Raw genomic sequence first — 18,243 nt, 5'->3', positions numbered from 1 at the left:
TCCTTGTACTCCAGTACTGCAGAGAGTAAATTCTTTTCATCCAAGACACAGCCCGATGTTGTATTCGTTAGGCTTTCCTGTTGCCATTATTAAACTTGGCAAAGTTGAAGATATTGTTAAAATGAACTTGCCAGAGGAAAATGGTTCTGATGCATCCGTTTTTACAACTTACCCCGTGGTGACATCAGACAGCCTCACGGGTAGCCAGGGAGCACAGATACAATTGGAAAGGGGATGGAGAAAGATGATTCAATTTTTCTTCTGCTGAAATGTAAGGAGTTCTGGGGAAACATAGACAGATCAGAGATATTTGCCTTCCTTCAGGCATGCCATCAGCCCTTGTTTGAGCTTCAAAAGAAAACCCACCAAAATGACAGCACTTTGTTTGCTGCTGCAGAGAGGAATTAGGCTGTTCCTGGGGGAGTATTTTTTAACATCCTTGCAATGCAAGGCTAGAGAGAAGCCTCAAACCATTGCCTGATGATAGCCATTCCAAATCCTCAAATATGGGAATTCTGTTGTCTGTCACTGTGCAATAGTCACCTTTCAGGACATTAAAATGGAAATTGTATAACAGCCAAAGAAATAAAGCCACAATACGATGGAGCTTGTCGGTTCCTAATCTGATATATGCACACATACATGTTCTGTGTCTCCTTGCATTAAATCATTCATTGCAAGTATTCAGCTATTAAATAAACAGTGTATGACCATAATCAGTAGACTACTATCAGTTCTCTCTTCTCTGCCTCCTTTGTGACAGCTTCAAGTTATGATCATTCTATTTCAGAGCTCAGTGATTGTTACTAGTAGATCTGGGTAATGTACTAAGTTATTTTGGTTTGTTCTGAGGTTCTCTGTTAAACTCTACTACATGTTGTACTGGGCATATTGGGTTAAATTCAGGTTAGAGCTGTCAGTGAGCTATTCTACCAGTGGTTCTAACTCTGACAAAAAGAGAATCCCTGTGCGTGTACTTAGAATTCTAAATTTACAGACTTGCTGCCATTTGCTTAATGAGGTCAGAATAGAAAGTTAAGCTCCAAAGGAAGCAGTGGTTCTTAGGGTTAGAAAAAATCAAAACAACAACACAAAAAGAAAAACAGTGCTTCTAAAGCATAAGACTGCATAGTCCATTGGGGAGAGTATGGAGCTGGGGTCAGGCCAGGGGGTGCCTCTGGTGTTGCAGGTTGACATTCCTGGTGGGAGATCTCTTGAAAATCCATCTCCTATGCCACAAAAGACCATGACGTTTTGAAAAGCCTCGCTATTTTGTCTTCATGGAAACAACTTGGGGCAGAAGGAACTACAGTACCTTGGTCATTAGGTCACTTTTTAGGAGACCAAAGATCCAAGTCTTTTAATCCTTGAAGACCAGATTTGAACCTGGGCCTACACTAACTAGCGTGTATCTCTTTCACATGCCTAGGGAAGAATATAGCTCATGAAAACATTTTACGGCTTTGACAAATGTTCACTTATAGATGAAATATATTTTTCTCCAAAAAAATCATAAGCCGTTTTTTCCCTTGGCTCTGCCAGTTCCTTTATTTTTCTCTGCTTTCATCCCCAAACCTCCTACCCTTTTTCTGTCTTGTCTATTTTGATTCAGTCCCTGCCCTGAATGACTGCTGTCTTGCTATGTGCTTGTACAGTGTCTATCACAACGGGTTTCAATCTGTTAGCACCTAGAGGCATTAACATAATGCAGGTAATAAGGTCTAAATTTAACTTGCTCACAACTACTTTTACCCACTCTAATATGCATAATGCTCTTCAACTGACAGACTGAAAACGCATATAATAGCTGCCTGGCTACAGTACACAGATGAAGCAGCTGATAGAAAGCATTTACCTCAATAAAAAGAATATTTTTCCATTCCAAAACCCTCAGCTTCATTTTTTCCCATTGCTTTCAGAAGCTTCATGTCAAGATAGATTTTCCTCCCACTGTGATGCCATTAAATCTCATGGCTGGCATAAAATACGCTTTATGAGTTATTAAAGAGTGTTACAGTAGCTGAATTGGGCAATCATTAAATAAATATTACTAAATAGTTTATAAAAAGAAAATTTAAGTGCTTGCCATTTTTACTTATTCTCCCTAGAAAGGACGATTTTATAGTTTTTCTTCCTTTATCTATTTTTGTGATGTAGAATGAACTCTACAAACTTCATGGTTCATCCAAATACCTATAAGAGGTTTAATTGATCATCTTTTGAACAAGAAATAACTAACCAGCATTGTTCCTATATTTCAGTGTTTAGTTCCATGAGTCTCCCAAACTAAAAACTCCAAAAAATTTAGTTCAAGTCTATAATTCTTCACTTTTACCAGTCTTAATCATAGGTTACCAGTAACAATCAAATTATGTATGGGAAATTGGAAAGAAGTAATTAAGTTGAAAAAGTGCAAAAAGACTGAATCATAGGGAACGATTTTTAAGAGTTCCTTTGGACACTATACACTGGCTTTGGTTCTTGGCAAAAATTTGCCCTCTTGCTTAGCCCAACATTCATTGCGCACTGTCTGCAGTGACCCCTAAGGAGGCCCTTCCATGAACAGGACCATAAACCGAGAAGAGACTCTGGTGCCAAATTTCCAGAAAATGTGTGATGTTAGCTTCTTTAACTTAAGCTTCAGCCAGCTAAAAATACTGTCTGAGCACATCACCCAGCTTCTTTCAAGAGCTAATGGCAGGTTCCTAAAACACAGGGATAATCAATCTTTTGGAAGACCTTCCTCTCTCTCTCTTGACTGTGGAGATGGATAATATTTGTTTAAGCTGGATCCCAACCTGAACGACCAGCTTAGGAAGAACTTCAATCACATATTCACAGAAATCTGCGCTGGACAGTTCTGCTTTACAGTTGTTTACACTGTGTGGGATTGTACTGAAGAGGAGTGCTGCTGGTTTCAGTATCTCTCTTCCTGAGCACAGTTTACGCCTTCTAATTTACAGCTACCTGTTCTATGTAGTGCAAGTCTCACTGTGCTTGAGGATCATGTGTTACAGCTTAGAAGCTGCCTGCTGGACCAGACTGAGGCCAAAAGAACTTCTTCCAGTTGTGTTGTATCTTCCTAAAGATAAAGGCAAAGCACAGGACCACGTACAGCCAGTTTAGTTTCAGGCTGTTGGGATTAGCTCGGCAATGACTAGCACTGAACTGAGCATTTATTCAGCAATATGGGTACAGCTGTGCACTGATGAAGGAACAGCAAATTCACACTAAAATTAAATTCTCAGACCAGGCAGCCAGTCTGTGTATGGCAACATAATTTTGTCTGTCACAATTGGATTAATCCACTGCTGCTGACTTCTGAAACCATAGGTACTCTCAGCAAAATCCACAGATCAGTGTCACACAGGCCAGTAACAACTATTATGCTGTTTTAGTGTTTCCCAGGTAGAGATCACAGCTGCTTTCTCAGTACCAGGGCATTAAGGAACCAAATATTACTATAGTTACCCAAAGACCTGCAGAAAGTAGGTCCATATTGTGATTTCTCCATGTTGCAATTTTTTCCCCCCCGTAGGAATTCATACTTCTTTCTCTATCGACTCTCCTCCTTTCTGAAGGTCTCATGGCTCTGTGGTCCATTTGCAGATGCCATCATCTTTGCTAGCCCCATTTCTTCACAAGGTCTTGACCTTTTTCAAAATTCAAACATATGATGACTGGGTCCAAACGCTTAATATGCAGCTTCTCTTGTCCATCTCTAACATAACTGAATCTCTCCTGGCTCTTTTCCATTCAGTTGTCTTCTGTTTCAATAGATTCAAAAATAGCTCCTGCATATTTAATTACGCTTCACTTCACTCTGTTCCTTCTAGTCCATTCAGTCTCCAGTACAGCACTTTGTCTGCTGACAGACTTTCCATTTAGGCTGGCTGATGTTCAACCTATTATACTTCCAGCCCATATTGAACTGAAAGGGGTTGTTATCTTATGAGACCAGGAGCCTGTACAGCAAAGTATTGTTGACTAAAAATTAGGTCAACAATGTCATACGAGTACCTTACTGTTCATGATAAAATTGATCATTAAGAGCTGTGAAAGCAAGGTATAGCAGTGGACAGAGAAGTAAAGAAGTAATCAGAATAACAGTTCCCTTTCCTCTTTTAATAAGCTATTATTTATCCCTGTTCTATTTTGATCCCTTTGGGGCATATAGGCTGAGTAGGGAAGTTAAAAAAAAAAAAAAAGAGAGAAAAGTAATAATAAAATAGCGCATGTGTTTAAATATTTGCAGTAGAAAGGAAGTAACATAGAATCCCTCACTAAATCCATGACAAAATGGAAGAACTACGTGCCTTTCAAAGTAGTTATTAAGTTCAGCACTTCCAGAGGGATGTTGGTGCTTAAGTCTGCTAGGTTTTCTTTCAGGAAATGGTGTTTCTGGAGGGCCCTGATCCAGAAGCCCACTGAAGTCAATGGCATTCTTCCCACTGACTCAAATAGTGTTCAAGTAAAACGCTAAAATGCAGCTGGAGCTTTGTTCGTGTTGAGGTTATCACCATGATTGAAGCTTTGTATGTGTTGAGGTTATCACCATGATAACATGACTTATTGTTGTAGCACCAGTGTCTGCTATCAACGTTACATTCATGATCCAACTAAAGTAAATGATATGCAAACTCCAAACAGAGGGCACTCCCTGTGTTGAAAAACATCCTGCCCAGAATAGGAGCTTACCTTCATTCTGTAAGTAACCATATGTTTACGAATATATTTAACTCAGCGCACTGGGATGTGTGTCAAGGGAATTCTGACAAACAAATGAAGGTGCTGGAGGTGAAGTGAACCCTAATTCAGATACTTGATTATCCTCTGCAAGGCAAATGCATTCATATGTCATGGATTCACAGAGCTCACCAGTAACATATAGTATAATGTAGTGTGAAAACAACACTTCCTCTGAGCCCAAGATATTTGACCTACCTTACGTCAGCTCCTCATCTCAAATTAATGTAGTTCATCTTTTCTTGCAACGTAAACATGAATGGTATTTTAAACTGCTGTTTCCTCTGAGATGCACTTTTCATTTGTTGCATTAGTAGGACACATGAGTGATAGCTCTTCTTTTAATGCTATGGGATAAAGTACAAAATCAGTGTGAGGGGAAGGAGGGAGCTGAAATAGAGGCAGGGATACTAGTTTGACTCTCCCATTGAATGACTGAGTTATTCAGGGAAGGGCAATGGTATGGCAGTTTCCACGCACTGGTGTACCTGATACTTGGTAAAGTGAAAGGATATGGCAGTCACCGACTAACCTGTACAAAAAGAATGAAGTTTCCTCTCACATTGGTTAAAGGCTAGAGACACTAAGCATCCTGCGGAGGATGCTCCATGGGCTTGACCTGAAGTTTGATGAATCCAATCAGAAGATGCTTACTGATGTCAGAGGATGCTGAAGCAAGTTTTAAGTGGTTTTCTTCTGCTAACTTACATTTTTAATGTCTTGTTTTCAATCTATGTGAACAGCACTTGCTGATGCTGTTGGTAAGTATGATCTGAAACTGAGAACATTGTATGCTGGCCATGCCCCCCAGGCCTGACAGAAATGTCAGTTAGACTTGTAATATGACAACAAAAGAGGAATGCTAAAGAGACATCACATTTTTGGAAAAATGTGCAAAAATTAATGACAGAGGAGACTTCCTTTTTTAGCAAAGAGGATGGAATTTGAAGTGCAAAACTGGAAGAAATCACTGCAATTATATCAACTTTCTCAAGCTGACAAATTCTGCAAAATCTAGTGTGACACACACCCACCAAAAAAAAGACAAAAAAAAAAAAATCAGCTTTTTTGTCCCCTAGAAAACTCTGTGGAAGATCTCTATCCTGAAAAGATAATAAATAATTATTCATCTTAATTAACTAATTATCTTAAGGAATATTACCCAGAGCACCCACGTGGCTAAAATTGCTGAAGGAAGCCTATGATATATATTTTACCCATTTTGACCTTCCAGGCATTAGACCCTATTCTAACCATTTCACAGGGGCTTCAAATAAAGCCCAAAGGGAAAAAAATCCACTTTCAGAGAGGTGTTCACGCTGCCCGTCTCAGACTGTGCTGTGAGACTGGCTTCTCTGGAGTAGTTGCAGTTGCTCTCCTGTGTCCCTGGATGTCCTCTCAAACCTGGGCTTCTGTGTACCCTGGAAGGCAATCTCTAAGCGTGCAGGTTCACAGCCTGCCTGGGGCACTGACCGGGCAGTTCTCAACCACACTAGGCTGACAGGGCTCCAGCAGCTCCCTGCTGTCACCAGGAATAGCTGAGCTGCCCTAAGGCCTATCACTCTGCAGTGCAAAATTCTGCAATAAGAGTTTTGCAATTTCTTGTAAAGTGTGGATGCACCTATCCTTTTCACAGCTGTATCCTTATTTTACCCTCAGAGGCTTACTGTTGTCCTATAGTGTGTTCACGTGCACAGAGCGTCATACCTCTCAAAAATGCTCTCTAAACCAAGGCCCAGACCATGACCAATGCAGGCCATGGCAATCATTACCCTCTTCACCTGCACTTCCCTTGGCACAGAGGGAAGCAGCATTAGCTCACCAGTTGGGGGTCACAGTGCAGTACTAATGAACACAGACAAATGCAAGAGACAAAGAGAGGGTGTGAGCATGGGAATGGAGGAAAAGTGAGGGGAGAGAGGATGATATTTAAGGTACTCCAGGAGAGAAGGATTAGGAGGCATACTCCATCAACTGAAGTGTTTAATGTAGTGAGGACTTACAGTTGAATTTTTAAGACTTTGTTGGGCATGACCCTGTTTTTCTCTGTTGTTTAATAACTTCTCCAAAACTTGAAAGTAATATCTGTTTTCTTTTCTGGCACATATTTCACTGGTGTTGGAAGAGATTTTGCTTGTTGCCTGGGTTTTGCTGTAATTTTGATATGTTTTGAAAAGGAGGAAGGCACAAGATTACCTTTATTATCCCCTTACTGAAATGGTGTACTCTGGTACACCGCAGGTATGAAGACCTTCATGCTGGTAGCAGAATGCAGTATACTGGGACCACAAGAGAGCATATTATAAGTCCTGCCCTCTGCCTCAACGGATAGGCTGTCCTACGCTAGGCTTTGGACTCAGTGAGGTAGAATCATTCTTGGTTCAAAAGGCAATCACTGCAATGTCTCCAAAAATGATCTAATGTCAGAAATAGCTAGGGAGTTAATTCTGTGCTGTAAAAATGTTATTTGGAAACTGCTGCTTTTAAATAATTGACATCTTTTGATATATTGGATATATTTTACCAACCCAGAACCTACTTTTATACTTAAAACAAAACTGAGAACAAAGACTGCCTGTGTGAAACTTAACCACTTTAAACATAGCTGCAGGTGCCTGCACAGTGTACACATCTGAAAGGAAAGCACTAAAGTTGGAGATATAAAATGGCCATTGAACTATTATGTACCATAAAAATTCCTGGCTAAACATATATTCTCATTCCATTTCATAGTACAGCATGTATGTCCCTGGGGTGAACGTCACAGCTGGTTACAAAAACATTGTAATGAACTGCCTAAGAAGTGCTCTGTGCATCTCACAGGCCTCTACTGGAAGAAATTTGGAGCTCTTATGTGTGCATCTGATAGAAATGGGCAGAAACTGATTTTTCTATGATTCAAAAACATTTGCCCTTTTAGAAAAAAGGCATATCCTTTTCATAAGGAAGAGCTGAAGATCTTTACATTTCCTTAGAGTTCAGAGCTTCTTCATGTGCTTCAAGACCAAATAGAAAAAGAAATTTCCAGCCTGGTGGAAAAGAAGACATGAATCCTTACGCACGATAGTTCCTTTTTTTTTTTGGCTCCCTTTCCCCAACTTTTCCCCTTGCCTATCACTTGGCAAAAGTTGGTCAGGCTAATAAATGTTTCCCCGTGGAAAAAAATTTCACGAGAAAAATCTCAGCTAAGCTACAATATATAGCGTACTGTATGCGAGTAATGGGTAGGGACTTTTCCAGTGACCAAAATATTCTGTGACTTTGGAAGTGCATGTAAGCGTATTTTATTCTTACCACTGCACTGCACCAAGGGCATACGATGCTACCTACTACATCTGATCTGAGGGAGGTAACATAAGATACGCTAACTTTGGGGTTTCTATTCCCTGACCATATCATTAGTGCTAGTTGTAGAAATAGCTTGAATGGAAGGGAGGAAAACAGCAGACACATGATTTAAAACTTCATTGTGCTGTAACTCAAAACATTTGGCCTGACCGTACATTGTTACTGGAATACTTAGATAATGTGAAGGGAAAGAAAATGCAATTGTAATAGAATTTCTTTATTTAGGTGCCAAGTGCCCTTGAGGGTAAACCAGGTCTCTCTGGATGCAGGAAACAGAGCTATCTCTGAAATCCAAGAAGAAAAATATTCTCAGTAGAACCAAAATTGGCACATGGTGTTGGGTTGGTAGTTGGGCTTGATGATCTTAGGGGTCTTTTCCAACCTTAATGATTCTATGATTCTGTGATTCTATTATTTACTCTCTTGGTGCATTGCCAAAGCTTAGGTGAGGCTGAAATTTGATGCAAGTTCTGTTGCTGATTTAAAGAAAATGGCTTTCTAATAATTTGGTGAAAACTGCTGCTATAGTTGAGATGTGTTGACATTAAATAGCTTTTGATTTCTGATTTGTTCCATAGTGCTAAGATGGTGCTGAAGGCAATTAGCTGCATTTGGAAGTAGGGGAATGATTGATTGTTCTGCTTCCTCTCAACTGCTTTGTGGGTTTAACTTTTATCTACAGTTTAGTATCAAAGGGTTCTTTTCTTTTTTTAAACTAGTTTACAATCTGTTGACAAAAAGGCTTTCCATCTGAATAGATCGTATGCTCTTGCTTAGCAGGATTTAAAATGACAATTGTATTTGAAGGAAGATATTATTTTCTTGATTATTTCTTCCTGGAAAAAAAGGCTTCATGTTGTAGTTTCTGTTTTCACTTTATGACTTAAGAGACACTTTTCATTTAGAAATTTCTTCTCTTCAGCTCTGATAAACAGTAATAGATCAGTATTTGTTTGATTTGTTTTTTAAGTCGCTCTAGGTTCTAAATTTGCAACTGGAGGTCAGTGAGGCTCTGTGCTGACTTAGGATAGAATGAACAAACAGGGATAGGCTCCTCTTGGATATATTTAAGCATATTTTCAAGAATAGCAATTAAGTCAGTGAAGGGCCGTTTCTTGTAACAAAACCACATCAATCCCCTTATTTGAAAAGCAGTATTCCCTGATCTTAATTAGGATGTGAGAGATGCTGAGGGACCTTGGTTCCAGGCTCTACAGTGTGACTGTCGCAGCTCTTGTTAACCTGCACTGCAAACATTTCCACTCTTATCAGCTCTTCCCTGGATTTCACTTCACCCAGGAAAGAAAGGACAGGCGCCAGAATTGTTTCTACATTGCTGGTAGCACAATTAGCTTTCTCTTGAGATGAACATTTACCAGGAGCCTGGATCTCAGCACCTCTTTGGGGTTAAGACTATTTTTTAACACTCCAGCTGCTGTTCTGCAAAACTGGTCTCTGGATGAAAAAATGTCCATAGGGGCCTGGGGGATGATCTTCACAATAAACACTGCCTACAGCCAAAAACCAAAGGGTTAAAAAGGGGGGCAACTAGATTTACAAACCTGTATGCGGGAAATACTGTTGTAAACATTATTGTCCCCGGCTTATTTAGGGACCCTGGGGAGAGTACAAGCACACTCCATGCCTCTGTCGTGCCCTGTTCAGTGGTTAGAGCTCCTGAGTAGAGAACAGAGACTGCTAAACTGCTGCAGATAGGCAGGAAGGCAAGATGGATGGGTTCAGAGCCTTGCTTCCCAGTCCTAGCTGCAGTCTGATCAAGTAGCTGCAAGCAGAAGAGGAGGTCAGCTTCTCTACAGAAAAAGAGATACCAAATCAGAGGAACAAGAGGTTGAGGTGTCATTTAACCTATGACCTGCCTCTCAGGGCAGCTATGAACTGTTTCTTTCTCAGCATACATGGTAAAATTGCTATCTGCCTACCTAGATTACACCTGGAGAGAATGAGAAACATTTGAACAGTAGCTGGGTTCTGCAGTTCATTGGCATTCATAGTGTCCCACTATTAGTTCTTATGTTCCATCCTCAAGCTTAGCTTATAAAGAGGACACACCTATAAATTATCCAAAGCAGAGGGTGAGACACGCACAGACAGGCAAGACAAAGAGGGAGGAGGAGCAGAGACTTTAAGGCCAGGACAGAATTCTCTGTCTCATTTTGTAGCCAGTGTGCGTATTTATGATGCATAGATGGGAAAGGCCCACAGAGAAAATACGGCTCACAAATCATATCTTTCAGCATGCCACAGAGTTTGTTAAAGTTCACTCATGTCTTCTACACTTGTACTCCATTAATCATTCTTGCTTCTGAAACAAGGGTAAACTTGTATCCCCAATCTGCATTAAGATCATGTCCATTTCATCTCACGGTTGTATCTCTTTCAAGGCAATCTGCCTCAGCCTTCCTTCTCATAAAAATGAATAGGAGGACCACTGCTTTCTTAATGGCATATGTCAGCATGACAGCACTGCATCTCCTATAGATGGTGACACACAAACCTCAGTCTCTCAATGTAAGGTTCTCCTTAGAGACCTGTCCTCTGCCTCCAGTACAATCTCATGAAGTGCTGAAGGACAGAGGGTTCTTTTCTTTGGACTTAAAATCCTTAGGTAAGAAACACTTGAGCTTGGACTAGATGGTCGGAATATTTTCTCGCTCTGCCCTTTGACCCACTGTGTAAAGTGGAACAAAAGTTGAAAGTGGGTTTTTAATAATATTTTTATAGTTGGATTTTTTTTTAAAGAAACCTTTACCTTCAAGTAAGAAGTCTGTGACTGGTCAGTATGCATTTTTCCCTTCTGAATGTTCATACTTGAATGCAACAAATAGCAGATCTGGATCTAAGAAATCCTAATTTTACGCTGACATACATTTGCTGGCTTATATGGTGCTATTCCTTAGTGTAAAACTGCCAGTGAGATCAGACTCATACTCGTGAAGTTGACTCAAAGCTGCAAGACAAATTTGAAAAAAGAAATAGAATAAAGCAGATATTCACTAGCATATGCTATTGCAGCTGAGTGTTGCTGAAATCCCTCTGCACTCCGTTCTTATGTAGCATATGTGCTATAACTGAAAGGCATAATAGTGCGAATTAAAAATTAGACATTTGTTTTTCTCCAACACCTTTCATCCACCAAAACTGAGATTTCCAAATACAGTCTAATCACTGAGCTCAACAATTATATGTATGGATGTAAAAGTATTGTAGCCCTGCTTACCACTGTAATGGAGCAGAGCTCCAGTGTCGGTGCTAACCCCATAAAAGTGGTTTTCCTGCATTAACATGGTACTTTTAGCATGCTTTATCAGCCCTCTGTCAGGACATATTAACAACCAGTCCTGACCTTTCCAGTGGAACAGGTTTTTTTGATGTAGAACATTATTCCTTGGCTGACAAAAAGATTACGTTCTCCTCTAGTTGGCAGTGGAATTAGTCTTTTCAGTAATAAATATTTTGACTATAATATTTGGGTGCTCTAGGTTCAAAAGTCACTGAAAACCAGATGGAGGCTTAGCCACTATGAAGATAATTAAAGTAAATCCTGAGAGAAATTGAACACATTCATTTCTACACTAGCTGGGTTTTGCTTTTTCCTTTCTAACAGCTGTATGATTCTCATAATTTTCTATATTTTACTATCTGCCCTTTTTCTTAATATAATCTGCATTGTACTGGTATTTATAGTTGCATGAGATTATGGTCAAGTCTTTCCCAATTCAACAGCCAAATATGAAAACCCTGAGAGAATAGGATTGGAACATGAGAATATAATGCCTCCTGATGGAGCTGTAGCTGTTTTTTCAGTCTTTCTGCATAACATCTTTAAGACAGAAGGCAAATATCTTATAATCCAGTCAAACGTTTTTCATTTTTTAAACAAATACACGTATCCGATGTGTGCTAGATCGCAGCATGAACAGGGAAACGCTCTTGCTTTTAACATTCCTTCTTCATTCTGCTGTATTGATTTGATGGTAAGTTGCATAGCATTACCTGCAATTATTTGTCATTTTGCTCTTAAAAAATCATCTAAAGTCATGGCATGGGCTGCAAATGAGCTGTTCACTGGGGTGGAACTGCAGTATCCAAGTTACACAGGCTTGTGCTGAAGAGAATTTGACTTGCATATTTACAGTACAGCCCTCAAAATTTCTGTCTATTTTTGTAGGAGCTGGAAACACTGAAGATTTTATCTAAAGGGGGAATTACACCATAAAGGACTGGTTGAGAAATCAAAAACACCTCAGTAAAATTCTTGGTAAGATTTAATCCCAACAATGTGAAAAATTGAAAACAAGGGAGAAATTATCACAAAAGTGTTTGTACAAAAGTTTGGAGGAAGAGTAATAAATGGGACGTGTCAGCTCATAATCCCACATGGTGATCATTTTTTTTCCAAAAATAAATGGTTTTAGCTTTAAGCTAACAGTCTTATTTTGATTCAAAGGTACATCCAGCATCATCACAAATCCTACTGCCAAACAAGCCATTAGTAAGGCCACTGCTAATTTCAGTGTATGCGGCATTAATTGCAGTTTAAAAGCCCTCTCCTCCAAGTTCTTGACTTAGACTCCTTAGTTGTTTCTTAGGCAGAACCAGGAGGGTTCCCATACCTAATTACTGTTAGACAGTGGAGTGCAAAATCTGAATTTATACGAGCAAATAATGTACATTTACATCAGTTCATAAATCAGATTAATTATCCACAAACAACAAACACAATATAAATGAGAATATTGATGTATATAAAGTCAGAATGTGAAATGCTGCTTATCAGATACTAAAATACATTTTACAATGTTTTCATGAGACCACCTAGGATGATACGTGAGCAGAATCACACTGAACTCCACAGGACTGAAGGAGTGAACCCCATCTGCAGCAGGGAGGAACATGACCTCAGGTACTCATTCATGGGTAAACCATTACAAAAAGTATTTAATTTGACATTTCTTTGATACATCTTTTTTTCTTTGCTTTTTTAAATTATTATAAACTTAGAATCATAGAATGCTTTGGGTTGGAAGGGACCTTTAGAGGCCATCTAGTCCAACCGCCCTACAGCGAGCAGGGACATCTTCAACTCGATCAGGTTGCTCAGAGCCCCATCCAGCCTGACCTTGAGTGTTTCCAGGGATGGGACCTCCACAGCCTCTCTGAGCAACCTGGGCCAGGGCTTCATGACCATCATTGCAAAAATTTTTTCCTTATATCCAGTCTAAATCTACCTTCCTTTAGTTTGAACCATCACCCCTTGTCCTGTCACAACAGGCCTTGCTAAAAAGATTGCCCCCATCCTTCCTACAGTCCCTCCTTAAGTACTAGAAGGCCACAATAAGTTCTTCCCACAGCCTTCTCTTCTCCAGCCTGAACAACCCCAACTCTCTCAGCCCATCCTTGCAGGAGAGGTGCTCCAGCCCTCGGATCATTTTTGTGGCCCCTTCTGGCCCTGCTCCAACAGCTCCATGTCCTTCCTGTGCTGAGGAGCCCCGAGCTGGAGGTGGTGCTGCAGGGGGGTCTCCCCAGAGCGGGGCAGAGGGGCAGGACCCCCTCCCTCGCCCTGCTGCCCGCGCTGCTGGGGATGCAGCCCAGGGATGGTTGCCCTCCTGGGCTGCGAGTGCACGTTGCTGGCTCATGTCCAGCTTTTCATCTACCAGTAACCCCAAGTGTTCTCCACAGGGCTGCTCTCAATCACATCATCCCCCAACTTAGCAAATAGCTTTTTAATTTTTTTGTAATCAGGTTTAATTAAAATGCAAATTAAAGTTTAGAGGCATTACCTTCAAGAGGGATTTTGTTAAAAAAAAAAAAACAAACACTTAAAAGTGGAATTGATCACTTTTCATTGACCAAATAGCAGAATTTCAAGTCAGTGTGAAATGGGCTGACTTAATAGCAGGTAGCAACTCTCATCTCCCACACATTCCCCCGCCTGCAAAAGTTTTCTGCAACAAAGAGGGGAAATACCTTGAGTTAAGCCACTGTTATTTTAATATTTTCTGCACACCAGCAAAATCCATAGTTCTGATTCTTGCCAAAAGCTCACAGCACTGTTTTCTTAGATCACCTGCATTTCAATATGATTCCAGGGATTAATCACTAGTATGAAGTTTCTGATTCTGAGTTTCCTACTAGGCTTGCAGTTACACAGTTGTCTCCTTATTTTAACTCCCAAATAAGTCCCAGCTTTGCCTGAATTAGCTCCGCATCGTATCTATTAATAAAAAGCAACAGATCCTTCACATATACTTCAGTGACAAGGTCTGGCAACACGTAACATCACATGGGACAGCAACAGTTGCTCCTCACTCAGTTTAACCACTGATATAGATAGAAATGTGCTGTCCCTCCAGGGATGAAATATGCTTGGTGTAAAGTTTCTCTAGTAAGGTACTAAAACTTGTGCAAAGCCCCAGTTTCAGCCCTTTTGGTTGAAAAGCTGAAGCTGAGCTCCCCAGGTGGGCAAAGGGTAAACACCTCTGTGCTGTCACATTCCAGTAGTTGGTCTTTAGGCATTAGCATCCCTGCAGTCACAAAAGTGAGCTCAGCTTTTGTGCTTGCTGAGCTCTTGGCTCCTTTGCTGAGTACTCTCTGGACCTGATTTTTTGTGGTCAAGTGCATGTCTGCTAGATACCTGATTAAATCCAGCTGCTGCTTTGCAGAGGCTTCCAGGTGTGAATTAGATGGCATTGATGCATTTTTGCCATTTACGGGAAAAATAATTTCCAGAAAGTGTGACAGAAGACTTTTTTGGGTTTTAATTCAGAAGAAAAGTTCTAGCTGAGCTGCAAGAAACAAGTTTGCAAAGTAAGGGAAAAGTTAGACAAGAAGATAGTAGAGACCTCAGTCACAGATGTTTAACAGTAGTTTGCTTCATGCACAGAAATGTTCTTTGCAGGTTTTTTTTTTTGTGTTTGTTTTTGTCCAAATGGAGAAAACTATGAAGGTGAAAGTTTAGAAACCATGAGGTAAACTAAAGGTGGAAAACCAACTCGAGCCATGATCTGGGCAGAAATGAGTTATGTGATAGTTCTGAATGAGGAGGACAGCAGCAGTACTGATTATACAGCATTGTTTTTCTCTTTGTTCATAGCTTCTAGAACATGTATCTTTCTCTTCCTCTGCAAAGGAGGAATGTAAACAAGCTCTCTATGTGAAATTGGAAAGGAGTGCTGGGGTGACCTCTACCAACCCACGCTACTGGGCAGCCATGGAGCAGCTTTGAAATGGCTCTTGTCTGAGCTCTGATGAGAGCAGCTGGAGCCTCTGCACATGCTGATGTGGAGTGTCACTGGTGTAGCAATACCGAGGTAGGTGTTCTCAGTTAAGAGATTTTTATTCTGTACTTCATCTGGTAAAGGTGGAGCATGTCAATCTAAGGGCTTGTCCTCAGGGACAATGTCTCAGGGAATTGTAGACAATCATAGAAAAAACCTCTAAAAAGGAGCTCAAGACATCATCTAGGCCTATATCCCACCCTGAGGAATGAAGGATCAGCTCTGCTCAAACTATTCCTGACAGTTCTTAAATATCTCTGATAACTGAAATCTCAGAACCCTCCTGTCCCAGAGCTTATTCATCCTGATGCGGGTTGTAACATTATGCAATGGGCAGAGCCATACTGAGGGAGAGAATGTGATAGCTACTTTCAGTCAGGGTACAGTTATTGTTTAATGGATGTAAAGGTGTCTGTGCATCTAGGCTTGGGGGTTACTTATAGATATTTTGAAGTTGGTTTATATACTGGTATGTATATGTAGCAGGCATGCACAGCATATTGCAGTATAACAAATTCAGAGAAGGACATGTTGCTTTCCTTTGTCCTTTCTTTAACTGTTCCAATACTGATAACACAGAGCTCAGAGGGAAATAATCGTGTTCATTCTGGCAATTCTGCCACAAGCATGTTTTAAATTGTAAAAGCTCTTGGCAGTGATTCACTTATTGAGTACTTTTAAGGAATAAAGAATCTAAATAGTAAAGAAATCTGAGTCATGAGCAGCAGCCTTGGAGCAGCTCATAAATACAGTCCTAATCCTTTTCCTCCCTTACTCTTCCCTACAACAAATTAAGATTGGAACTGACAGAAAAAATGTCCAAATTTGTCATTGCTAGTCCAGCGTCCTCCATTTCTTAAATATATCCTACTTCAAGTGGTCCCTCCAAGACAGCATATTTAAAGTATTTCTGAAGAAATATTTTAAAAGTACTTATAAAGACTTTTTAAAAGTCTTCCACACATCTGTGGAGTTACACAAGGGATGAATTTGGCCCAGTAATTAAGAACCAAATGTTCTAGTGACCTGCAAACAGTTCAAGACCAAAAATAAACTGGTTTGCTTGAGGCAATAGATGACCTATTGGAGGATAAAAGTATTCATCTTGTTCTTTGGGCAGCACTTTGGATTATGTGAGGCTCTTGTGACTAGGTTTTGAAAATTAGCTCCCAATGGACAAGTCTATCCTTATACAGCATGGCAAACTGAGCCCTCATTTAAATGGTTTTATGAACTAGTAACATTAATCTGTTCTTTATATTCATTCCACTAACTTCTATATCTCTTAAGTGACACTCACTACTTTTCTGCTAGTGACAATCAACTGGAACCCCACCTTGTGGAAATGTTTTAGTGCCAAATGAGATATCAAAAAAGGCTGCATGTACCAGCAGCTCCTCAGACTGTATGTCAGAATTTCATTCCACAGTGCCCTACATTAACAACCAATATTTTATTAGTGCAGCAGGATTCCCTGCCTTTATACACTTTTTTCATGTATTGTTGCATTTAGTGTACGTATGCATCTGGTCGTCTAGAGACAGGAAATGGTCAGCTGGTTGAAGGTAATCACTTACTAATTTTCTAATAATGCATATCGTTTAAGGGGAAAGGTTGGCGACCTTAGATGGAAGATTAAATGAGTGAGTCTCCCAGAGATTCCTTTAGCTAGAGAAATTGATTTATAGCACGCAGAAAAAGCTTTCTTTTGGAAATTGAGTGAGCAGGCAGCTGCAATTTATATAAACTAAACATTGGGTTCCTTCCTCTGGCTTGAGGGTTTTTTTCCTGTTTTTTAAAAAAAAATAGTGGTGCATAAATAGTGTTTGGTTCTTTTTCTAAATGTTGGTTCTGTACAGTTGCTTTTAATCATGGAACCTTTTGGAATCAATTGTAGGATTAATTTAATTACAGGTTCATCCTTTTCTCCTTATTCTATGGAGCACAGTGCAAGAGGAAAGCTGTGGCCACAGAGAAAAATCACAGATTTGCATTCTTGTCTTGTGTCACATTCCTCAAACAGTCTCTGATCTATCATTACAATCAAAATTCTTTATCCTGAAAATTGCGACATGAAATTTGAAAGCTTAAAATAGCACTTCTGTAAGGCAGAGATTAGATTATGCAAAGTGTTAATGCAGCATTAACTGAAGAGTCCCAATTAAATAATTATAAATAGTTACAAGTCTAGTCTTTTTATTTCCAGAGCACTGTAGTTTAAAAGTTTCGTACTTTCCTTCTTTCTTTCTATGACAGTGTTCATGCCAGTTAAGGAGGAGTAAGACCTCTGCAACATTTGCTTTTTCTTCTTTTATTAAAAAAGAAGACATAAAATTTCAGTTACAAAACTAACAAGTATTAGGAAAAAATAACAGATCTTCCTGAGACAGTCAGTGGTTCAGACTTATTTTCAGAGGCTGTAAAGGGTGCGTGCAGACACTATATGGTGCAAGTCCAAGTGCCATGGAAATAATGTATCATGAATAACCCATAGGCATGTGCACGGTCAAGACCAGCGTTCTGCTAATTTAGTAGCCCAAATAAAATATTTTAAAAGCATGCAATTATCTGGATTTTGAAACCTTCTTAAAAACTCTCTGAACATTGCTACTGGGGTCATGAATTTGTTCATATACATAAGTATGCAGGTGTATGTGTACGCAGGCATCATTCATAAAGCTGAGAAAAGTCCCATCTTCATGCTCCTTAAGACACCTTCTTTAGGAACTATTCAGGAAATCACAGGAAACAACTTAGTTGACAGTCTTGGGAATGGGATCCGAGCAGGCGACTTCTGAAATTTTTTTTCTGTCCTTTGATTGTTGACTTTCCATGGTCACATACACCTCTA

The 18,243-nt window shown here is 39.9% G+C and overlaps 1 long non-coding RNA gene across 1 annotated transcript; it reads left to right on the top strand.

The window, feature by feature from the left end:
- Nucleotides 1–12,289: 12,289 nt before the first annotated feature.
- Nucleotides 12,290–15,523, top strand: LOC135315864 (uncharacterized). Its single transcript, XR_010375350.1, has 3 exons — nucleotides 12,290–12,373; nucleotides 12,926–13,018; nucleotides 15,209–15,523. It is a non-coding gene; the product is annotated as an uncharacterized LOC135315864 (long non-coding RNA).
- Nucleotides 15,524–18,243: the final 2,720 nt, after the last annotated feature.

The sequence above is a fragment of the Phalacrocorax carbo genome, chromosome 15, assembly GCF_963921805.1.
Source record: "Phalacrocorax carbo chromosome 15, bPhaCar2.1, whole genome shotgun sequence".
NCBI lineage: Eukaryota > Metazoa > Chordata > Aves > Suliformes > Phalacrocoracidae > Phalacrocorax > Phalacrocorax carbo.
The sequence above is the reverse complement of the archived record's forward strand: the minus strand, read 5'-3'. Positions and strand labels throughout refer to the sequence as shown.